Genomic DNA, 19,069 nt, shown 5'->3' with positions numbered 1-19,069 from the left:
TCAGGAGATCATGACCTGAGTCGAAATCAAGAGCCAGACGCTTACCCAGCTGAGCCACCCAGGCGCCCCGGGCCTTGGTTTTCTAACTCCAAGGGCTGTGTTTCTGTCCTGCGGAACAAGAATTAAGCTCTGTTGTGCAGATCATAAAAGAGGCTGGGCAGAGGGCAGGAGACACCGCGAGCCCTGGAGAAAGTGTTGGCGGCAGCTTTGGGACCATGGGGCTGTGCTTTGAAGGCTGGAAGAGTTTCGACAGGTGGAGTTGGGGCAGAAGAGACAGACTGGCTCCCCGTGTGGTGCAGCAAGGGCCTGGGGACAGGAAGGAGGCCGGGAGCCAGGCTGGGGAAGGAGACCCAGCTCTGTTCTGCAGCGTCCCTTCTCTCGAAGCCCTCTCCCCATTGACAACACCGCAGACCTGAGCCATCAAAGACACGCCGGGCAGTTCCAGGGCTTTCTTCATTCATCACAAGTCAGACGGGAACTCTGCAAGGCAGATCTGTAATTGGGGTGGGTCACGCCAGCGCCCACAATTTTATACATTTGTGGGCTCAGGATCAAAGGCTGGCTGACTTTCTAGGCTTCGAGGCAGCGTTCATGGACACGAGGCATCCTTCTGTTGGTTCTCAGGAGTCTGTTTCTGCGTTCCGAGAACTGTGTGTTCTTGTAAGCACTGTTTTTGAAAGGGAACGATTGCTGATGTGAGTTTTGAGAATTCTCTTCTGGACCTTTAATAATCTCTTTCTAGAAAAGCTTTTCCTTTCTATTGTTTAAGGTCTGCCTTCACCCCTGCCTCCCTGCCTCCCTGCCCAGGGTTGACAGTAAAGGGAGGCTTTCCTGAGATGCAAGGGGGAAACACTGTGGGGACGGTCCCGGCCGGGGGACGAGATCTCGGGGTTCTAGTCTTTGTTCTGTCTTTGTTGGGGATAGTGAGGATGAACGTTGGTGCTGCAGTCGAACAGACCTTGGTGCAGATCCCAGCAAGGCTCCTGCTGGTCTGTGTGGCCTTGGCCAAGTGGCTTAACCTCTCTGAGGCTATATATATATATTTTTTAACGTTTATTTATTTTTGAGACAGAGAGAGACAGAACATGAATGGGGGAAGGTCAGAGAGAGAGGGAGACACAGAATCTGAAGCAGGCTCCAGGCTCTGAGCTGTCAGCACATAGCCTGATGCGGGGCTCGAACTCACGGACCGCGAGATCATGACCTGAGCCGAAGTCGGCCGCTTAGCCGACTGAGCCACCCAGGCGCCCCTCTCTGAGGCTATAAAAATAGGAATAATAATAGTATGTAAGCCATGGACTTGTGGTGGTTATGCGGTGAGACAATGCACCCAACACAGTGCCTGGCACCTAGTGAATGTTCAGTACACGGTCATTACCATAGCACTGAACCCTTACCTCTCCTTCCTTCTCCAGCTCCACTCAGCCACACCGCCCAGCTAGCACAAGTGCAACCCTCTTCTCTTGTGGGTCCTTATTCCCAGAATTCTTGTCCCTTGGTTCCTTCAAAGCCTGGCTGCTTTTCATCCGCAGATTGGGGGAAATGTCACTTCTACACAGCGCTTGTTCCTGACCCTTCCTCTCTACGCCCCTCCCCCACAGTCGCTGACAATGTAGTCGGTTCAGTCACCTCTTACCGTCCATGTGCTCCTCCGGGCAGGCAGGCACCCCGCTTTTCCACCCCTGTTGCACCTCCGCCGCCCACGCAGGAATTGTGGCGTTATAACAGTTGTGGCAATGAATATTCAATTATTTGCTGGTTTAACGTTACCGATGTCTGATGCTCCTAAAAGAAGCAGGCCCCTATGAGGTTGATTTTTCCATCAGAAAAATGAGGATGTTGGAATAAAGACTTGGGGATGCTCCCTCCCCAAGTTTCCCATAAACTTGGGAATGAACTCCGTGGAACGAGGGAGAAAGGCAATGAGCTGTTTCAGAAACATGGCCCGTTGCTGCCCTCTAGTGGCCAAGATGATGAGTGTAACCGCATCATTTCCTCCTTCCCTCCCCCCCGCCCCCCACCGGCCCCTCCCCCGTCGGTTTTCTAGTTCCACCCAGAACTGGGAAAAGCAGCCCACTCTCAGAATGAAATTTCAGAAAGGGGGGAAAAAGTATCTTTGAATGCTCTGCTAGGGCTCTCTTGCACGTATTCAATGGGCAAAGAGAAGGGGCCACCGTTTCTGCATTAGGGTACATGCAGTGCTCAGCCCCAGAGCCTGAGAAGAAGCGAGATATGGCAGGGAGGGCGGGGTCGCACTGGAGCCCCCATCTGCTCTTGGGTGAACCAGGGCGTGGTTGGCTCTCTTAGGCTTAATTATCTCTACCCCACACTTGTATGATTAAATAACGTAAAGTGCCTGGCATGTGGTAGGTCTTCACTAGAAGTGCCCGCTTGGCCCTTGATTTATTTTGTGTGAATGAAATGCAATTACATACATAAAGGAAAATGTCACAGCCCAGAAAAAAGCCAGCCATAAACGGTGTTTAAATGCACAGGAAGCAGTGTTGTATCTTGGGGACCATCCTGGACTTGCCAAGAATTTTAGGATCTAGATTTATTAGCCTTGACACAGACTAGCTGGGCATCCCCACTCTCGACCTCAGCTTTGTTACCTGTGAAATGGAAAGTCGGATGCTAGAATCCTCTAGGAGGCATTCAGCTTCCAGTAACTGAAAACCCACTGATAATGCCTCAACCCAGGGATTAAATCCGGCTTTCGACCTGCTTTGGTGCAGCCCATGACCTGAGAATATCTTTACAGTTTAAACAGTTTTAAAAAACCCAAAAAGGAAATATTTCAGGACATTTGAAAACTATATGAAATTCAAAGTTCAGTTTCATGAAGTTCTGTTGAAAGCCAGTCACACTCCCTCGTTTACATATTGCTTATATCTGCTTTCCCACTACAACGGCAAGGTTGAGTGTTGACTTGAAAAGCTGAAAGTATTTACTGGCTGGCCATTTACAGAAAAAAAAATTTCCCACTCCCGTCATAACCAGTAAAGATATTTAACGATCTCACATAAGAAGAAACTCAAAAGGACAGGACTCTCGGTCTCCATCCCTGAAGTTCTCTTGGCCTTTTCCTCCTGGTCACCAGATGACAGCTTCAGCTCAATGAGTTACAACCTACATTGAATACAGTAAAGAACATGGAGAAAAGACTGTCTTGCCACGGGTTTTTTGGCCAGGAAAAAAACAAAAATAGCTCCCTGTGGCAGCTCCCCTTATCCCATTGGCCAGAGCTAGGTCACATGACAAACCCCGGCTCCCTCACTGGGAGGGGCCTAACTGCGGTAGCCCAATGGGGCTGCAAAGGACTCACTTTTCTCGAGAAGTGGGGACAAGGGCCATTTACACGAAGCCAGCGTCCTGGTCGCACAGGAGAAGAGGGCAAAGGGCATGGTGTCAGCCCGAGTCACAAAGACGCCTTGCGCCTCTGGGTAGACGCAGGATCCTTTTTAGAACTCAAATCTGAACGCTCTTTGTTGACTCGAATCCACTCCGGGAACGCAGGGTGTGTTTGTGAGTGACTTCCTACATTTAGGATTGTTTGACCTTCCCTTCCTCCTTTAAGTTTTGCTGGGTTTGGGGCATTGCTATGAATGATGTTTCCCGATGAAAGTCCTTGCCTGTGCCTCCAGGTAGGAGAAGGTCGAGGAGTAGGCTGGCGGCAGGAGAATTTCCCAGGGCACCGTCACCGTCCAGCCAACTCACAGCTGAACCCAAACAGAGGGAGCGCTCCCCAGGACGCTTAGACTGGAGTCCCGCCCAGCCTCGGAGAGAAGGGGCGAACGCCTGAACTGTTTTGTAGAAATGCATCCTGCAATGCGGCTACTGTTCTGCAGAGCCAGGGGGAGAGGAAGCAGAGCTTCAAGTATCAAATGGGAACAATTTTGAAGGTGAGTCGAGAGGCAATTTCATAAGGACTTCAATCTGAAATCATAGCCTCCTTGTTGTTAGATAAGGAGTTGCAGTTACAGACACAGAGGGAAACATCAAAGAAATGGAAGGGAAACTGAAAGAACCCGGGCAGCAAATAAAAATTGGGCCAGAGGTCCCAAGAGAGGAGCCGGCAGGAGAAGGCAGGTGGTGGCTTAGAGAGAAAATTCAGGAGAGATGGGATATTACAGTGGTCCCGAGAAGGAGCAATGTCCTTGAGCTATGACCTCTTCTTGATTTGGGGGTGGGTTTTCTGAGGGAGGATGCTTTTTGAACATGCTGCACCTGGGGGCTTTTATGTGCTAAGGGAAAACAGGGAAACAATTCAAGTTCTTCTAAACCAGGAGGAGTGGGGCTCCTTCCTGACCATCAAGACTCAAGGAGAATCAAAAGACTCAATCAGAAGACTCAGCTTCTTCATCTGGAAAATGGAAATGTTATCGCACGCACAGCTGACTCAGCACCTATCCCGATTCCTTTCCAGGCTTCCTGCCTGTACGGTGGCATCTGGAAAGCTGGAAACCCAGTTCCCTGGACTCCTCTGCATCGGGGACCCACGAATCCATTGTGTTCACTCGGGACTCAGAGGTGGAAATGAGCTGTGGAAGAAGGTGGCCGCAGGCTGGGAGAGTGGCCTTTTTGAAAAGCACAGAGACAATGTACCTGGTCTTGGGTCTTCCGGGGAAATACAGGATTTTTGCACGTTCAGTCTCAAACCCCATGGGTGGCAATTTGCAGCTGTGAGCAACAGAGGGCTTTCTGTAAACACAGTGGGCTGGAGCATTTGGGGGCTCTGTTGACCCGAGGGTTGTCCAGTACTGTCCTAGGTCTGAGTAGCATTCAAGCTTGGTTCTCTGGTCATGTCCAAAAGTCCGTAAGGAACCCAACAAATAAACTTGAATAGATGCCTTTCGGTGCGAGTTTGCTAATGTGGATTCTGTTGCCTGCCACGAAGGACCCGGACCTAAATCCCGAGCCAAATGTTAGATCGGTGCCGGGCCCCCGGCAAATTCTCACCACACGTTAGCGAACATTCTGTGTTACTTGAATGTCATGAGAAGAGAATGACCTGTCTGCTCTGGCTCAGCAGCACATGTGTGAGAGGCCAACGACTTCTCTCCAACGGAACTGAACTCTCCAAACCCCTCTGCCCTGGGGGTGAAACTGAATCTTGCCAGTCTGAGATGAACCGTCAAGGTCATGTTTTCTCAAGCTCAGTCAGCTAAGGCTTCTTCTCCTCTCCCCTCTGACATGCTCTCCCAGCATCCATGGCCGGGGGGCACCTATTTCTCCTCCTCCTCCGGTTCCTTCCGATGGGGCGTGCAAGGCTGGTGTAAGGTGCCTGGTCTGTGTGCTAACCCCTGCCACGTAATTCTGCACTCACTGCTGTGACACCTGCCCCACTCTGCTTCCTTAGGTCCCCAGACATCACTCTGTATCCCCTCCTCCTATTGCCAGGCCTCTCCGGGTTCCCCAACCAGCCTGATTTGTGTCCTCCCCCCCCCCCCCCCCGCACTGGGATCCCAGAAAGCTCTTTCTTGCCACTCCAGAGCAGGCGTTCGGGAAGGGAAGCATCTTTGCCATTGAGGCACTTTGCCGGGTGCAGAGACCCCAGGAAGGGGTTGCACGTTCTCTATGCTCTAGGGTCTCCAGCCCTCTGCCACCAGGCCTCGCTGCGGGTCCTCTGGTGTCATCCACAACTCTCCCTCACACCTCCTTAGCTTGAACTTTTATCTTCTTTTGAGCAAGAGCATAGCTCTTTGACCATGGAACGTTCTTTCCCACCCTACAGTGTATCATATAAAACCTCTGTTCTGAGTTCTCCAGACTCTTAACCTGATGGATCTTTGAGAACAATGTTTTCTTTCCATGAAAAAGGCCTGTTTTTTTTTTTCCTAAACATATTCAGGAGTTTCTTCACCAAATATTTGCAGAACACTCACTGGGGTCAGGACTTTGGGGGGTGGGGTGGGGTGGGGATGGGAAGGCAGAGTGGACAGACAGACAGCTTGCGTTCTAGCTAAGGGAGATGAGCAGCAAACACATGCATAGGTCAATTGTGTGTTTATTCCCAGCAGTGACCATGCTCTGCAGAAAGCAAAAAGCGGTGATGAGACAGGGTGGCTGGGCAGTGGGGACAGAGTGGTACCACGCCGAGCAGGATGTCCAGGAGGGCCATGCAGGCACTTGCACTGGGACCTGAAAGCCAAGAGGAATCCCTCCAGGAGAGAGGGTCAAGTCGAGGCCCCTGAATGGAGGGACAGCATGTGCAAAAGCCCTGAGGCCAAGGGATGAACTTGGTTAAGGATAAGAAAGAAGGCCAGTGGGTCTCTGGAATGGTGGGAAGACTGAACGGGCCGCTGGGCCAGATCCTTGGGCCTTGTGGAAGCTGTGCGGTTTTCCCTTAAACCTTGGAGGGTCTAAGTAGAAAAGTGATTTGCATGTTAAGAAGACCGTTCTAATTGCTATAGGAAAATAGTCAGTTGCAAGAGGCTGAGGGAGGTCGGGGGAGCAGGGAGAAAGTGGCTGCAAGAACCCGAGTCCTGGCCTGGACTCAGATGAAGATTGGCAAGATGTGGACGGATTCTGGAGGAATTCCGGAGGGAGGCTGTGGGGCTGATTGCATGGGGCTGGGATGCAGAGGCAGGGGGACCGACGATGAGGCCCGCATACGAGACCTAAACCCTGGAGAGCCCCTGGGATGACTGGAAGTTTTACAGAAAAGGCAACACTTAGGAACTAACCCAATGTACTTCTTACAGAAGAGCTGTGTGTGTGTGTGTGTGTGTGTGTGTGTGTGTGTGTGTGTGTGTGTTGGCTGTACAAGGCAGACCTCCTCTGTCTCACTAGCTCGCCCCATTGCCCAGCGGGTTGAGCAGGGAGCAGAGGGTAGCACGCAACACCAGCCTGATTCCCCGGGGCTTGGCCACTGCAGGCCACTTCCTGCCCTCACCACGTGCTCGCCATGCATCAGTTCAAAGCTGCACCAATCTTAAAACAGCGTAATTCTCAGAACAACCCTATGAGATAAACACTATTAAGAATCCTCACTTTAGGAGCACCGGGTGGCTCAGTCGGTTGAGCGTCTGACTTCAGCTCAGGTCACGATCTCACAGTTCGCGGGTTCGAGCCCCGGGTCGGGCTCTGTGCTGACAGCTCAGAGCCTGGAGCCTGCTTCCCATTCTGTGTCTCCCTCTTTCTCTGCTCCTGGACCCCCCCCCTCAAAAATAAATAAACATTAAAAAAAAAGAATCCTCATTTTATACAGGGGGAAACCGAGGTTCAAAAAGCTGAGGTGGGGGAGGGGGCGCCCGGGTGGGTCAGTGGTTAAGCATCGACCCTCAATTTCAACTTAGGTCATGATCTCAGGGTTGTGAGAACAAGGGCCACGTCGGGCTCTGTGCTGGGCGTCAGGCCTGCTTAAGATTCTCTCTCCCACTCCCTCTGCCCCTCGGCCCCACTCACGCACACGCTCGCACTCCCTGTCTCTCGTAAATAAATAAATAAATAAATAAATAAATAAAGCCCAAGATCACACAGCTGATGGGTGGCAAAGCCAGGACTCGAACTCAGGCCATCTGATGTCAGAGTCTAGGCTTATTACCCACCTATTCTACCTACGGTAAGAGAAAGCACGGGCAGAGAGTCACCTAGCTTGTGTTCTTTTCAGTGCCTCGAAATATAAGGGCCCTTAGCAAAGTGCTGGCGCATAGTAAGTGCTCAATAAATTATGATAAATTATTTTTATGAGCAGCCAGGAACCAGCTAGGCTATGGCCTGCCTGAGCCCCCAGCGAAGGCTCTGCGGGAGGCAGAAGATGCATGTTTGGGAAGAAAATTGATTTACGTCAGATGCCAAGCAGTCAGAAATAGCTGGCAGCAGAGGAAAGACCAGACAGAATGTGTAAGTCTCTCTGTTTCTCTTTACTTGTCACACTATTATAGTTAAAGAGAGAAAACTTAGCAGGAAAAAGAGCATACATCTGCCTACATTTTTCTAGATTTACATTTTTTTCACTTATTGGAAAAGGAAAAAAAAAAAAAGACCAAATGTTAAAGACACGAAAAAAAATCAAAGGCAAGAAATATAGAGGAGGGGGGGGCGGGAATCAGGCTGGCAGCTATGTGGAAACTGGAAAATGCAAAAGCATGGAGCTGGTTTTAATTATCTGACACCCCTGTGCTGGAATTGATTACTGCTGTTGGGAGGAGAAACTGGGATGAAAGAAATCTTCAGAGTGTCATCCTCAAAAGTTTAGGGGGCGGGAATTCAACACAAAGTGAGCCCGTGGGGTGGGCGGGGAGGCGGACAACGTGGGAACCCCCTGGAGAAGACAGGCTGGCAAACAAGCATTCCTGCCTGCAGGGGTGATGTCCCTGCAGTAACACAGATTCACCTTCAGGGGGCGATCGACTCCCCACACGGGGAAGCCCGGGCTGCTGGGTGGTGTGGGAGATGGGGTGATGCTAGGCTGGCCTCACAGGGAGGAGGCAGAGCAGATACGCAACCTCAAAGGCAGGAGAGTTCAGGCTGCCCCATCAGCGCTCTCTCGGGTCAGGGGGACCTTGAGCGAGGCCGGCTGGAGTCAAAACCAGGCCGTGAAAGAGTGACGCACCAAAAGCCAAGTGGCCACTTGGGCCAGAATTTGACACACTTCAACCCAGCGACCCCAGAAGGGACTATTTGATCCTGATCGTTGTCCATGAAAATTGCTTTTCGGGGAAAATGGCAGGCCCAGTAAGGAGGGAATGGCGATGATGCCCTAAATCAGAGGTCGGTAAACTTCTCTGGAAAGGGACCATTGGTAAATATTTTCGGCTTTGCAGGCTCTTGGGCTCTGTCGCAACTGTGTTGATATAGTGTGAAATTAGCCACAGACAATGGGTGAGCCAATGGGCATGTCTGTGTTCCAGTAAAATTTTATTTATGGACATTCAAATGTGAATTTCATTGTTAAAAGAATGGAAAGAGAAGCCACAGAGTGGGAGAAAATATTTGCAAAATACGTCTGATGAAGGAACTGGTACCCCAAAAATATATAAAGAACTCTCAAAACTCAACAGTAAGAAAAACAGACAGCCCTATTAAAAAATGAGCATAAGATCCGTGCAAACACCTCACCAAAGAAGATGTACAGAGAGCCGGTAAGCATACAGAAAAATAGTCAACATCCTAAGCCGTTGGGGAATTGCAAATTAAAACAACAAGAAGATACCACTGCACACCTATTAGAATGGCTAAAATCCAAACCGCTGACAACACCAAATGCAGGTGAGGACAGGGAGCCACAGGAATTCCCATTCTTGGCTCGTGGGGTTGCAAAATGGTCCAGCCACTTTGGAAGACGTTTTGGCGGTCTCCAACAAAACTAATCATACTTTTATCATCCAATCCAGCAGTTGCGTTCCTTGGTGTTTGCCCCATGAGTTGAAAATTTACGTCCACATAAAACCTGCGCGCGGATGTTGACAGCAGCCTTCTTCATAATCGCCAAAATTTGGAAACAACCACGATGTCCTTCAGTAGGTGAACAGATAAATCAGCCGTGGGACATCCAGACAATAGAATCTCATTCAGCTCTACAGAGAAACGAGCTCACAAGCCATGAAAAGAGTGGAGGGAAGTTACATGTCTGTTACTAAGTGAAAGAAGGCATTCTGAAAGGGTTACATGCTACACAATTCCAGCTACATGACGTTCTAGGAAAGGCAAGACCATGGAGACAGTAAAAAGGTCTGCGGATGCCAGGGATTTGGGGGGAAGGAGAGAGGGACGAATAAGTGAAGGCTATGTCCACATGCAAAGGATTTGTAAGGCAGTGAAACTACTCTGTGTGATACTGTAACGGTGGATACATGCCGTTAATTTGCCCAACCCCCTGGTCACCGTCGAGTGAACCCTCGTGATTAACTTTAGTTAATGATAATGTGTCTATATTGGCTCATCTGTTGATAATGTGTCTATATTGGCTCATCTGTTGTAACAAATGTACCCCACTAGCGCAAGGTGATAGTCACGGGAGAACCTGGAGTGCTGGTAATTCTGTGCTTCCTGGGCAGTTTTTCCTTAAACTTAACGCGGATCCGAAGAACACAGGCTATTTAAAAACAAAGAAAAGTTGGATTTCATGTCATTTTCACGTGTCAAAACACATTCTTCTTCTTTGGATTGCGTCCCAACCACTTGGAAATGTTAAGACTCGCTTATAGCTTGTGGACCACGTGAAGATAGGGGGCAGTGGATTTGGCCCACGGAAGGTATTTTGCCAACGTCTGCCCTCCGTGGTCATATTGGTGCAGATAAAACGCCTCTGAGAACTCGGGGAGAGTTGGAGGGCAGGGGAGGGAGCCTCTCCTTGACAGCCCATTTTACGCACGTTCCCCCTCCACCGTCACAGCCAACCCACGGGCTGGGAGTCGGTCCCCCACGTGAGGGGGTTGCGGACTCAGTGTGACCCTGGAGGCCGGAGGTAGAACAGGTGTGAGCAGGGATTCCGGAACCAGCGTGCCTGGGTTTCACCTCCAGCTCTGCCATTGGCTGGCTCCGTGACCTCCCGCTGATGACCGGATGTCCGCATCTGTAGAACGGAGAGGACAGTGGTGAATGTCTCACACAGCGCATGTGTGAAGATCACACGTGGACTGTATAAGATCTCCAGCCCCGGGCACGGTTCCTGGCACATGGCCGCTGCCCAGATGGTTTTGGAAGGGAAGGAGAAAGGAAGAGGAGAAGAGACCGTGGAAGTCAGCTATTTCTACAATGCGGCGTAACAACGACCGCAAAACTCCGTGGCTTAAAATCATAATCCTTTATTCTCATGCTCAAGGTCAGTGGGTCAGTTGCAGCCTAGCTGGGTTGGGCTGAACCCCGGGCTCCAGGCACCACCTTGTCCAGGCTGCAGGTTGGATTCCGATCCGCTTGATGTGTCCTTCGTGTTCCTTGGGCCAGTGGCTACTTGATGTGGGCAGTCTACTCTATGTGTCTCCCCCGCCGGATCCCAAGTTGAAGAGTGGCGTCTACTTGGGGCACGACTTCTCATAGCATAAGAAGACAGGCCCAATGCCCGAGCACAGTTCAAGGGTGTGATCGTGTCATGTCCACGAATTACCGTCATGTCCTGTCCGTTGACCGCAGCGAGTTGTGAGGCCAGGCCCATATTCATTGTCCCCGGTAGGTGCTACAGAGCCAGGATCTTGTATCCCAGAGCCGATCTTGTCTCTGTCCCCTGTGGGCTCAGCGTTCCTAAGGTTCAGGGACTGTCTTTTATCTTGGACCCTGCCTAGCAGACCGGGTCCGGGAGGCCAGAGTCAGACACCAAGGTGCTAGACTTCCTGTTGCGGAAGGGAAAACAGACTCAGATTTGGCCAAAGCCAGCGTCCAGCTGGCTGTTCTGCACCGAGGAAGAAGGAGGACACGGCTCTCTGAAGCCAGGACAGAAAGCCACGGGCGGGGCAGAAAGGGTCAGATGAGGGAGGACAAGAGGGTCACAGCAAAGCACAGACAGGGCACCTGGAGTGGCTCCTTGCACACTGAATGTCCACCACAATGTGTCCCTCTGGGCAGCCTGCTGCCTGCACGGCTCACGGACAGACTTTCTAATTTATTGTTCATCTAAAATAACTTACGTAGAATGTTCAGATTTCGAAAGCAACACCTAGTCTCTGGAGGAAAGTTAGAAAATGCGAGTAAGCAAAGCAGAGAGAAGAGAAGAAAAATTCACTTACGATCCTACCGCTCAAGGACTCTTTATACTTGCTCAGTTTCCCTCTGTCCTTTTCCCGAAGAGTGGACTCCATCACGTTCCCATTTACAAAAATGGAATCGTCCACTATATCCCCACTATAGCCTTTTCTTTCCTTCTGTGGCAACATATAATTGATTCCTTCCCTGTCACTAATCTACAATCTCATTCTTTTTTTTCAGTTTATTTATTTATTTTGAGAGAGAGTGTGTGTGTGTGAGCAGGGGAGGAACAGAGAGAGAGGGAGAGAGAGAGAATCCCAAGGCTAGTGCACAGCCTAGTGCAGAGCCTGACGCGGGGCCTGAACCCACAAACCGCCAGATCACGACCTGAGCTGAAACCAAGAGTTGGACGTTTAACCAACTGAGCCACCCAGGCATCCGTACAATCTCACTCTAAATGGCTGTATGATATTCCATTGCGTGACCATACAGGAGCCTTAATTTAGCAATCCTTTACTATTGAACCTTTAGGCTATTTCCCAACTTTCATTATTCTAAACAACTCTGATTTTTGACTAAATATTTACCCACATCTTCGGTCACTTACCTACATTATAGTTTTAAAGATAGGGTTACCTAATTAAGGGATATGCCCCCTTTTTAAGGCTTTGATGTACATTGCTTAACTAACCCCAAGAAAAGTAGTAGTAAATTATACCTCAGGGATAGATATTTAAGGGTACCGCGCTTATCTTTATACACAGAGTCTAGAACAAAGCTTTGCACATAGCAGGAGCTTAATTAATATGCATGGATTGTAATTTGAGCACAATAAATCCGGACCCTTCCAAGCACACGATCAGCACTTCTGCTGCTACCTTGTGAGCTCTCAGACACAAAGCAAACCTTTACTCATAAAAATGAGAGAAAGGTCAGAGATCACAAGGAGGAAGAGGGACCACGCGTCAGGGGAGTCGCTAGTTAATAACATCCTCGGTGTTTACATAGCACTTTCACGGAAATAGAAGTGATAACGGTCCAGTTGCGAATGTATTTATTCCAATATAAATTAGAGTCTAAATTATTTAAAACGGCCCAATGTAACTATGCTGGGCAAAACTCATGGACATAGAAGTACCAGGGCTCAGAGGGTAAAGACCATGCGGTAAGGAATTGTTGCAATATCCAACCTCAGAAGAAACCTGATGGAATTAACGCTCAGGAATACATACTCCGTCTTCAATATCCAGCGTAACCAGCCTGTGGAAAACACTTCACAGAAGTGTGGGTGCAAAGATATGATCTGAGCTGACCCTCTAAGCTTTGATTTCTTCTTCTTTTTTTTTCCCCTTACTTATTTATTTATTTTTTTTTTTTTACAAATCCTGAGACTAGAGGGCTTGGTTCATTTTGACAGAAAAAGATAATCATTGAAAAACAGAAGGAGGTTTGGTTCAGCCTTATAATGGTGTCTGTGTTAAGCCTCACAAATGAGAGTCATATTAAACTGCATTTATACAGCCCTGACATCAAAGAAAGGAGAATGAAAGAGAAAAATGTATTAAAGCATGCAAAAATAATCTTTCTATACAGCATGGCATTATGAACATAACTCCAGAAAATACCTTAAAATTAATCTGTGGATTAAAGCAATCTGAAATGCACGGGAAGGATACACGGACGAAGGGGGTGGGGAACAAACGAAATGAAACGTATTGACATTCTAAAGTCTCTTTTCATCTGACAACAAATATTTTCAAAGAACACAAGGCTTTGTCAGTTATTAACAATTCATTTCTTACAAGCTACGTTCAATTTTGATCATACACAATAATATGAAGAATCCTCTTTAGGATTACCTGCACAAAATTGCACAGAAAAAAAACCATAAGATCCTATGACAGTTTCAAAGCCGAATTACAAATGTGTGCACCCAAGAGCAGATAAAAATGAGGGAGACGGGAATGATTAAGTTTTCAATTTCCCCACAAGGACTTGATGTTAATTTCAACTCACTTATGTGCTGCTTTGTAGAGGATTATTAAAGACAACAAATAACCTGATGGTTTGATGATACGAAGGCTGTGGGAAATTATTTCCCCGGAAGATTGTCGCTTAGAAGCGGGGTCAGTTCCCAGGCACTCAGAGCCTCAGTTTCTCGTCTGAAAACTGACAAATGACCATGACACCCTCCTCCGTGGGATTAATGTGAGGATTTCAGTACATGATGAAATTTGAGTGCTGAGCACGCGGTAGGGATTCCCCCCCCCCCCAAAAAAGAGTGATTTTTATTGACACAAGCATGGGAAAACATTACTCATGAAGTGCCCGTAATAAAGATCATCAACAAGCCTAATATAATATACTTTTCTAGACTTTGTCTTTCCTTTTAATCTTTTCATGTCTACAATGCAACCAGTAATAAATTCTGTTCGATGTGTTCTAAGATGGGAGGCATCAACAAATAATCATTTTTATTGAGCATTTACTATGTGCAAGGTGCACTATATTATCTTAAGCAGTCTCCACAACAATCCTACAGAGTAAGCACTATTATTCATTATGAGTTTGACAGTGAAAAAAAAAAAATGGAAACCTAGAGAAGTTAAGCAATTTTCCAAATTACCGGAAGTGGCAAAAGGGTTAAGATTATGGGATCTGGAGCGAGGTTGCCTCAACTTCCCCACTGAGGGAAATTAGGATAGGTGGTGGCCTGTAGCCTATATGTGTATATATGGGGTGTGTGTGTGTGTGTGTGTGTGTGTGACAGACAGAGATTGATTTTATTTTAAAGACGTGGCTCATGTGATTATGGGGGGCTGGAAAATGCAAAATTTGCAGGACCGGCTGGCAAGCTGAAAATGTAGTCAGTGCTTCAGCGTTGAGTCCAAAGGCAATCTGGAGACAGAATTCCTTCCTCTCTGGAGGACCTCAGTCTTTTCTCCTAAGGCCTTCATTTGATCAGGTAAGATGACCCACCTTTTGGAGGGTGATCAGCTTACTCAGTCTATTCAATGGTTATCATATCTAAAAAAAAAAAAAAAAAAAGCCTCCACAGCAACCTCTAGACTGGTGTTTAACCAAGCACCTGGGCACGACAGCCAAGCCAACTTCATCTATAAAATGAAAAACCACAGTGAGAATATTACCTTCTTCATAAGGCTTTGGGAGGACTGAATGAGACGGTGCAGGCATCGAACTTGGACACGTCCTCGTGGACAGAGCCTGGCATGGAAGCAGAGTCCATGGATGTTCACTAGGGTCCTTAAGCGCCAGAGTCATATTGGAACCATGGTCACCTGCCTCCAGAGCTCATTGTCAACGTCTCCACCTGTTTTTTGTCCAATATGATAGCTACCAGACAATGTGGCTACGAAACGCTTATAATGCAGCGAGTGTGACTAAAATTCAAATTTAAAAACCAAGGCAGGGAAAAGGTTTAAATATTGGAACGATCCAGATTCCAGGATACAGCGAGTGAAACAAAACATGCCACCGAAGTTAACTTCCCCGGGGTTACTTTTTACTTTTCTTTAATGTGGCTTCTAGAAAAATTTAAATGACACGAGTGGCTTGCATTATATTTTTAATGGACATGTGCCTTCCTAGCCCCTACCCGGGACAGGCCGAGCAGAACTAACACCACGCCGATGCATCTTAATTTCAGTGAGGCTGTCCAAATTCTTTCTTAAAAAATCTTAACGGTAGCACTAACCACGAAGGAAAAAAAAACAAAAAACTGGACTTTATTTCAGTTAAGACCTTTCGCTCATTAAGAGACACAGTTAACAGAGTAAAAAGGCCAACCACAGATTGGGAAAAGAGATTTGCAACTCCTACACCTGACAAAAGAAGGCTATCATATTGTTATATATAACGGTTTATATGTATATAAATTTATAACGAATTCCTGCAAGTCGATAAGGAAAAGGCATGCAACCCAAGAGAAAAACGTGTGGAAGATTTGAACAGGCATTTTAAAAAGAGGATGTCCAAAAAAAAAAAAAAAAAAAGGATGTCCAGATGACCAATTAACACATGGAATGCAAATGTGAACATAATGGCTAAAATAAAAGTGACAGGAAACACCAAATGGCAACAAAGATGCGGCACTGAAATCCTCACATGCCGCTGCTGGGGTATAAATTAGTACAACCATGTTGGAGGCTTTTTTTTTTTTTTTCTTAGCTCTGTTTTCTAATTTTCCCACGGAGAGCAAGCATGCGTCCCTCTCTGCCACCAAAAAAAAAAAAAGGCAGTAAAATTGATCTTTAACTTAAAAAGTCAGCATTTCAAAATATATAAAATAATGAGGCAGAGAGAAGAGGGCCCTGGGCCCTGCCACACTGGAAGGAATTGTCAGCAGTTAATTGAGCCGCAGGGAGACTTTGGAGAGTGGGATTGCAAACACGGTGAGCTTCACAAATGACAAAACGCAGTGCCTGATCTGTTTAAAGCAGACCCCGTGGGCTCCCTGCAAACTGCAGGGCGTTCTTTGAGGCCAGGAACCGGAGGGGCCCTGCCAGGGGCTTTGGTGAAAGCAGGGGTTTCCTGGGGGGCTACTTTCGCATGAAGTCATCAAGTGATTCTCTTTGGAGAAAAACGTGTCTGCAGCAAATGCCCCACAAATTGAGATCACTGAAAGCTGACATTTGCAAAGCTTTGCTCAGGCCTTTGATATCATGCTGTACCTTAAATCTAAGAGTTAAGAGTATTCTTGCCGGGCATCTGTGTTTGAAGTTCCTTGGCATGTTAAGCAGGGCATGAGGCCCCTCTGTAGCTCTTGATCGGGGGAAAAGGAGAAATGATTGTCGTTAACATAAAACTCGGGGCACCGGGCTCAGCTCTCTGTCTGCCTTCAAAGCCTGCCGCTTCCAAGCTCCTCTAGTCTGTGGTTCTGCTCTCTGGTGATGTGGGAGCCTGGGGAGTTTTATCCTGGGTTCCACAGACCCCTACCATGTTTGTGGAGGGAGTTCAGGGGGTTCTTTGAACTCAGATGGGGGAAAAAAACCCAAAAAACATATTTATGGTCACTGACCTCGAACCAAAATTTTAGCACTTCAGTTTGAAAAGCAGCAACAAATTACGGTGATATTACCAGTACCTATTGTCATCCATAGAAATCAGGTATTTTCATATCACAGTTCCTGCAGCTATTTTGAAATAAAGTCTGTACTCTCGCTCATTCAAAATCAGCTATTAAACCTGCTGCTAGAATTTTCTTTGTAAGGCATTAGCCAAGAAGCATACGTATTACTCTATCACAATTTTTAAAATATTTTGATAACGGTATCTCAATATAACTGTAATCTTAGGTATCACCAGCATTTCTAAGTATTATTCGGAGATGCCCGCAGGCTCCACTAGACTGCCAAAGGGATTTGCAGTGTGACAGCAAACCCCTACCAGGGTTCGGAACCCCGACCAGGACCAGAAGAGGTGGGATTGCTTAGGGCAGGGACAACCATGTCCAAGGAGCTACACAGGGCAAAGGGGCTGGGCTTTGATTCTGGCACAGGTATGGTTAGATATGGCAAGGAGAGGCTCAACCCAACCTGAGTGCCAGGCAAACGGGAGAGTCCAGAATAGCCCAGGGGGGCGCCCCTTCCTGCAGTAGCACAAGGCACAGTCAAGGCAGCCCCAGAGGGAAAGCGCCCAGCCCTTTAGGGAACCTGTGGTCATTTTTTGAAGATCCGACTTTGATTTTGGTCAGACCCGGCTTAATCCTGCCTCCATCACTCACTCTGGGCAATTTGCCTAATCTATCATGAACCTCAGGGTCTCCAACTGTAAAATAGTAATAATAATACTTGCCCAAACATTCTGTTCAATAATTTATTTGTAAACGTTATGTTGAACAAAGAAAGCAAGTTACGGAATGACGGGTGTTTCATTTATGGAAAATGTTAAGTGATGCCAAACAATGTTATATTATGTTTACAGGTAAAGACTTTAGGTAGTAAAACAGAAAACCATGCAGGAGAATGCTGCATCTCAAATTCAAGTTGCTAGTGCTTAGTTTGGGGAGTGGAGGGAAATAGGTTTGGGAGGCATACAGGTGAGGGGGGAAGAATCAGAAACGAATCCATATGGCACAGGTTAAGATTTGCTGAAGTTCAGCAGTGGGTTCTTTTTAGAGCTTTATTTAAGTGATCTATAATAACCTGAACGTACAAAAATGTCCAACTTGGTAAGTTTTGATGTGCGCGTTCCCTCATGAAACCATCATCACCACCATCAAGATCATGAACGTCTCCGCCAGCCTGAAAGTTTCCTCGTGCCCCTGTGGAATCTCTCCATCCTGCCTCTTCCCATTTTCCACTCCCAGGTGATCGACGATCTGGTTTCCATCACTGATCAGCTGGAGTCTTCTAGACCTGTTATATCATTGGAATCAACCGGTATGTACTTTTTTCCCCCCTCATTTGGATTCTTTCTCTCAGAATAATTATTTTGAGACCCACTTATGTTGCGGTTGTATCCATACTGGATTCCTTTTTATTACCGAATAGTAGCCCATTATATGGATAGTCTATAATTGGTAGATCCCTTCCCCCAATTTACTGTCATTTGCTTGGGGCTCTTAAACGGGCTGCGAACATTTGTGTGCAAGTCTTTCATTTTTCTTGGGTAAACCTCTAGGAATGGAATGGCTAGGTTACGTGGTAGCTGTCTGTTTGGCTTTTCCAGAAACTGCCAAAATGTCTTCCATTTTGCGCCACTGGAAATGTACCATTTAACATTCCCACCAGAAATGAGAGTTCTAATTTTTCCACGTGCTTTCCAGAACTTGGTATGATCGGCCTCTTTAATTTTAGTCAGTCCAGGATGTGTGTGGTCCTAGCTCATTGTGGGTCTTAATTTGCATTTCCCTAATGAATAAAGATATGATGCATCTGTTCACGCACTCGTCTGTCGTCCATGTGTCTTCTTTGGTGAAGTTTGCCCATTTTTAATTCAGTTACTTGTCTTGTTGAGTTGTAAGGGGTTTTGTTGCTGTTGTTGTTTTTGTTGTGGTTGTTTTTTGTTTTAGTTTATTTATTTTGAGAGAGAGAGAGAGAGAGAAGAGAGAGAGAGCATGTGTGCGCACGAGCAAGAGATGGGCAGAGAGGCAGAGACAATCTCAAGCAGGTTCCGAGCTGTCAGTGCGGAATCTGACGGGGACTCCATCCCACAAGCCATGAGCTCGTGACCTGAGCCGAAGTCAAGAGTTGGATGCTCAACCGACTGAGCCGCCCAGGCGCCCCGAGTTGTAAACTTTTAAAAATATATTTTAGGTAGAAGTCTTTTGTCAGACACATGTTCTGCCACCATTGGCTCCCAGTCTGTGGCTTGCCTTTTCATTTTCTGTGTGGTGCTTTCTGAAGAGCAAAAGACACAAATGAATTCCACTTTATTGATTTTTCCCAGTGTTTCATAGTTTTTGTGTTGCACTCAGGAAATA

The 19,069-nt window shown here is 47.3% G+C and overlaps 1 long non-coding RNA gene across 1 annotated transcript; it reads left to right on the top strand.

The window, feature by feature from the left end:
* Window positions 1–3,320: 3,320 nt before the first annotated feature.
* On the top strand, window positions 3,321–4,867 carry LOC132661684 (uncharacterized). Its single transcript, XR_009602357.2, has 2 exons — window positions 3,321–3,902; window positions 4,427–4,867. It is a non-coding gene; the product is annotated as an uncharacterized LOC132661684 (long non-coding RNA).
* The last annotated feature ends 14,202 nt before the right edge of the window (window positions 4,868–19,069 follow it).

Source organism: Panthera onca, chromosome D1 (assembly GCF_046562875.1).
Source record: "Panthera onca isolate mPanOnc1 chromosome D1, mPanOnc1 haplotype 2, whole genome shotgun sequence".
NCBI classification, from domain to species: domain Eukaryota; kingdom Metazoa; phylum Chordata; class Mammalia; order Carnivora; family Felidae; genus Panthera; species Panthera onca.
The sequence above is the reverse complement of the archived record's forward strand: the minus strand, read 5'-3'. Positions and strand labels throughout refer to the sequence as shown.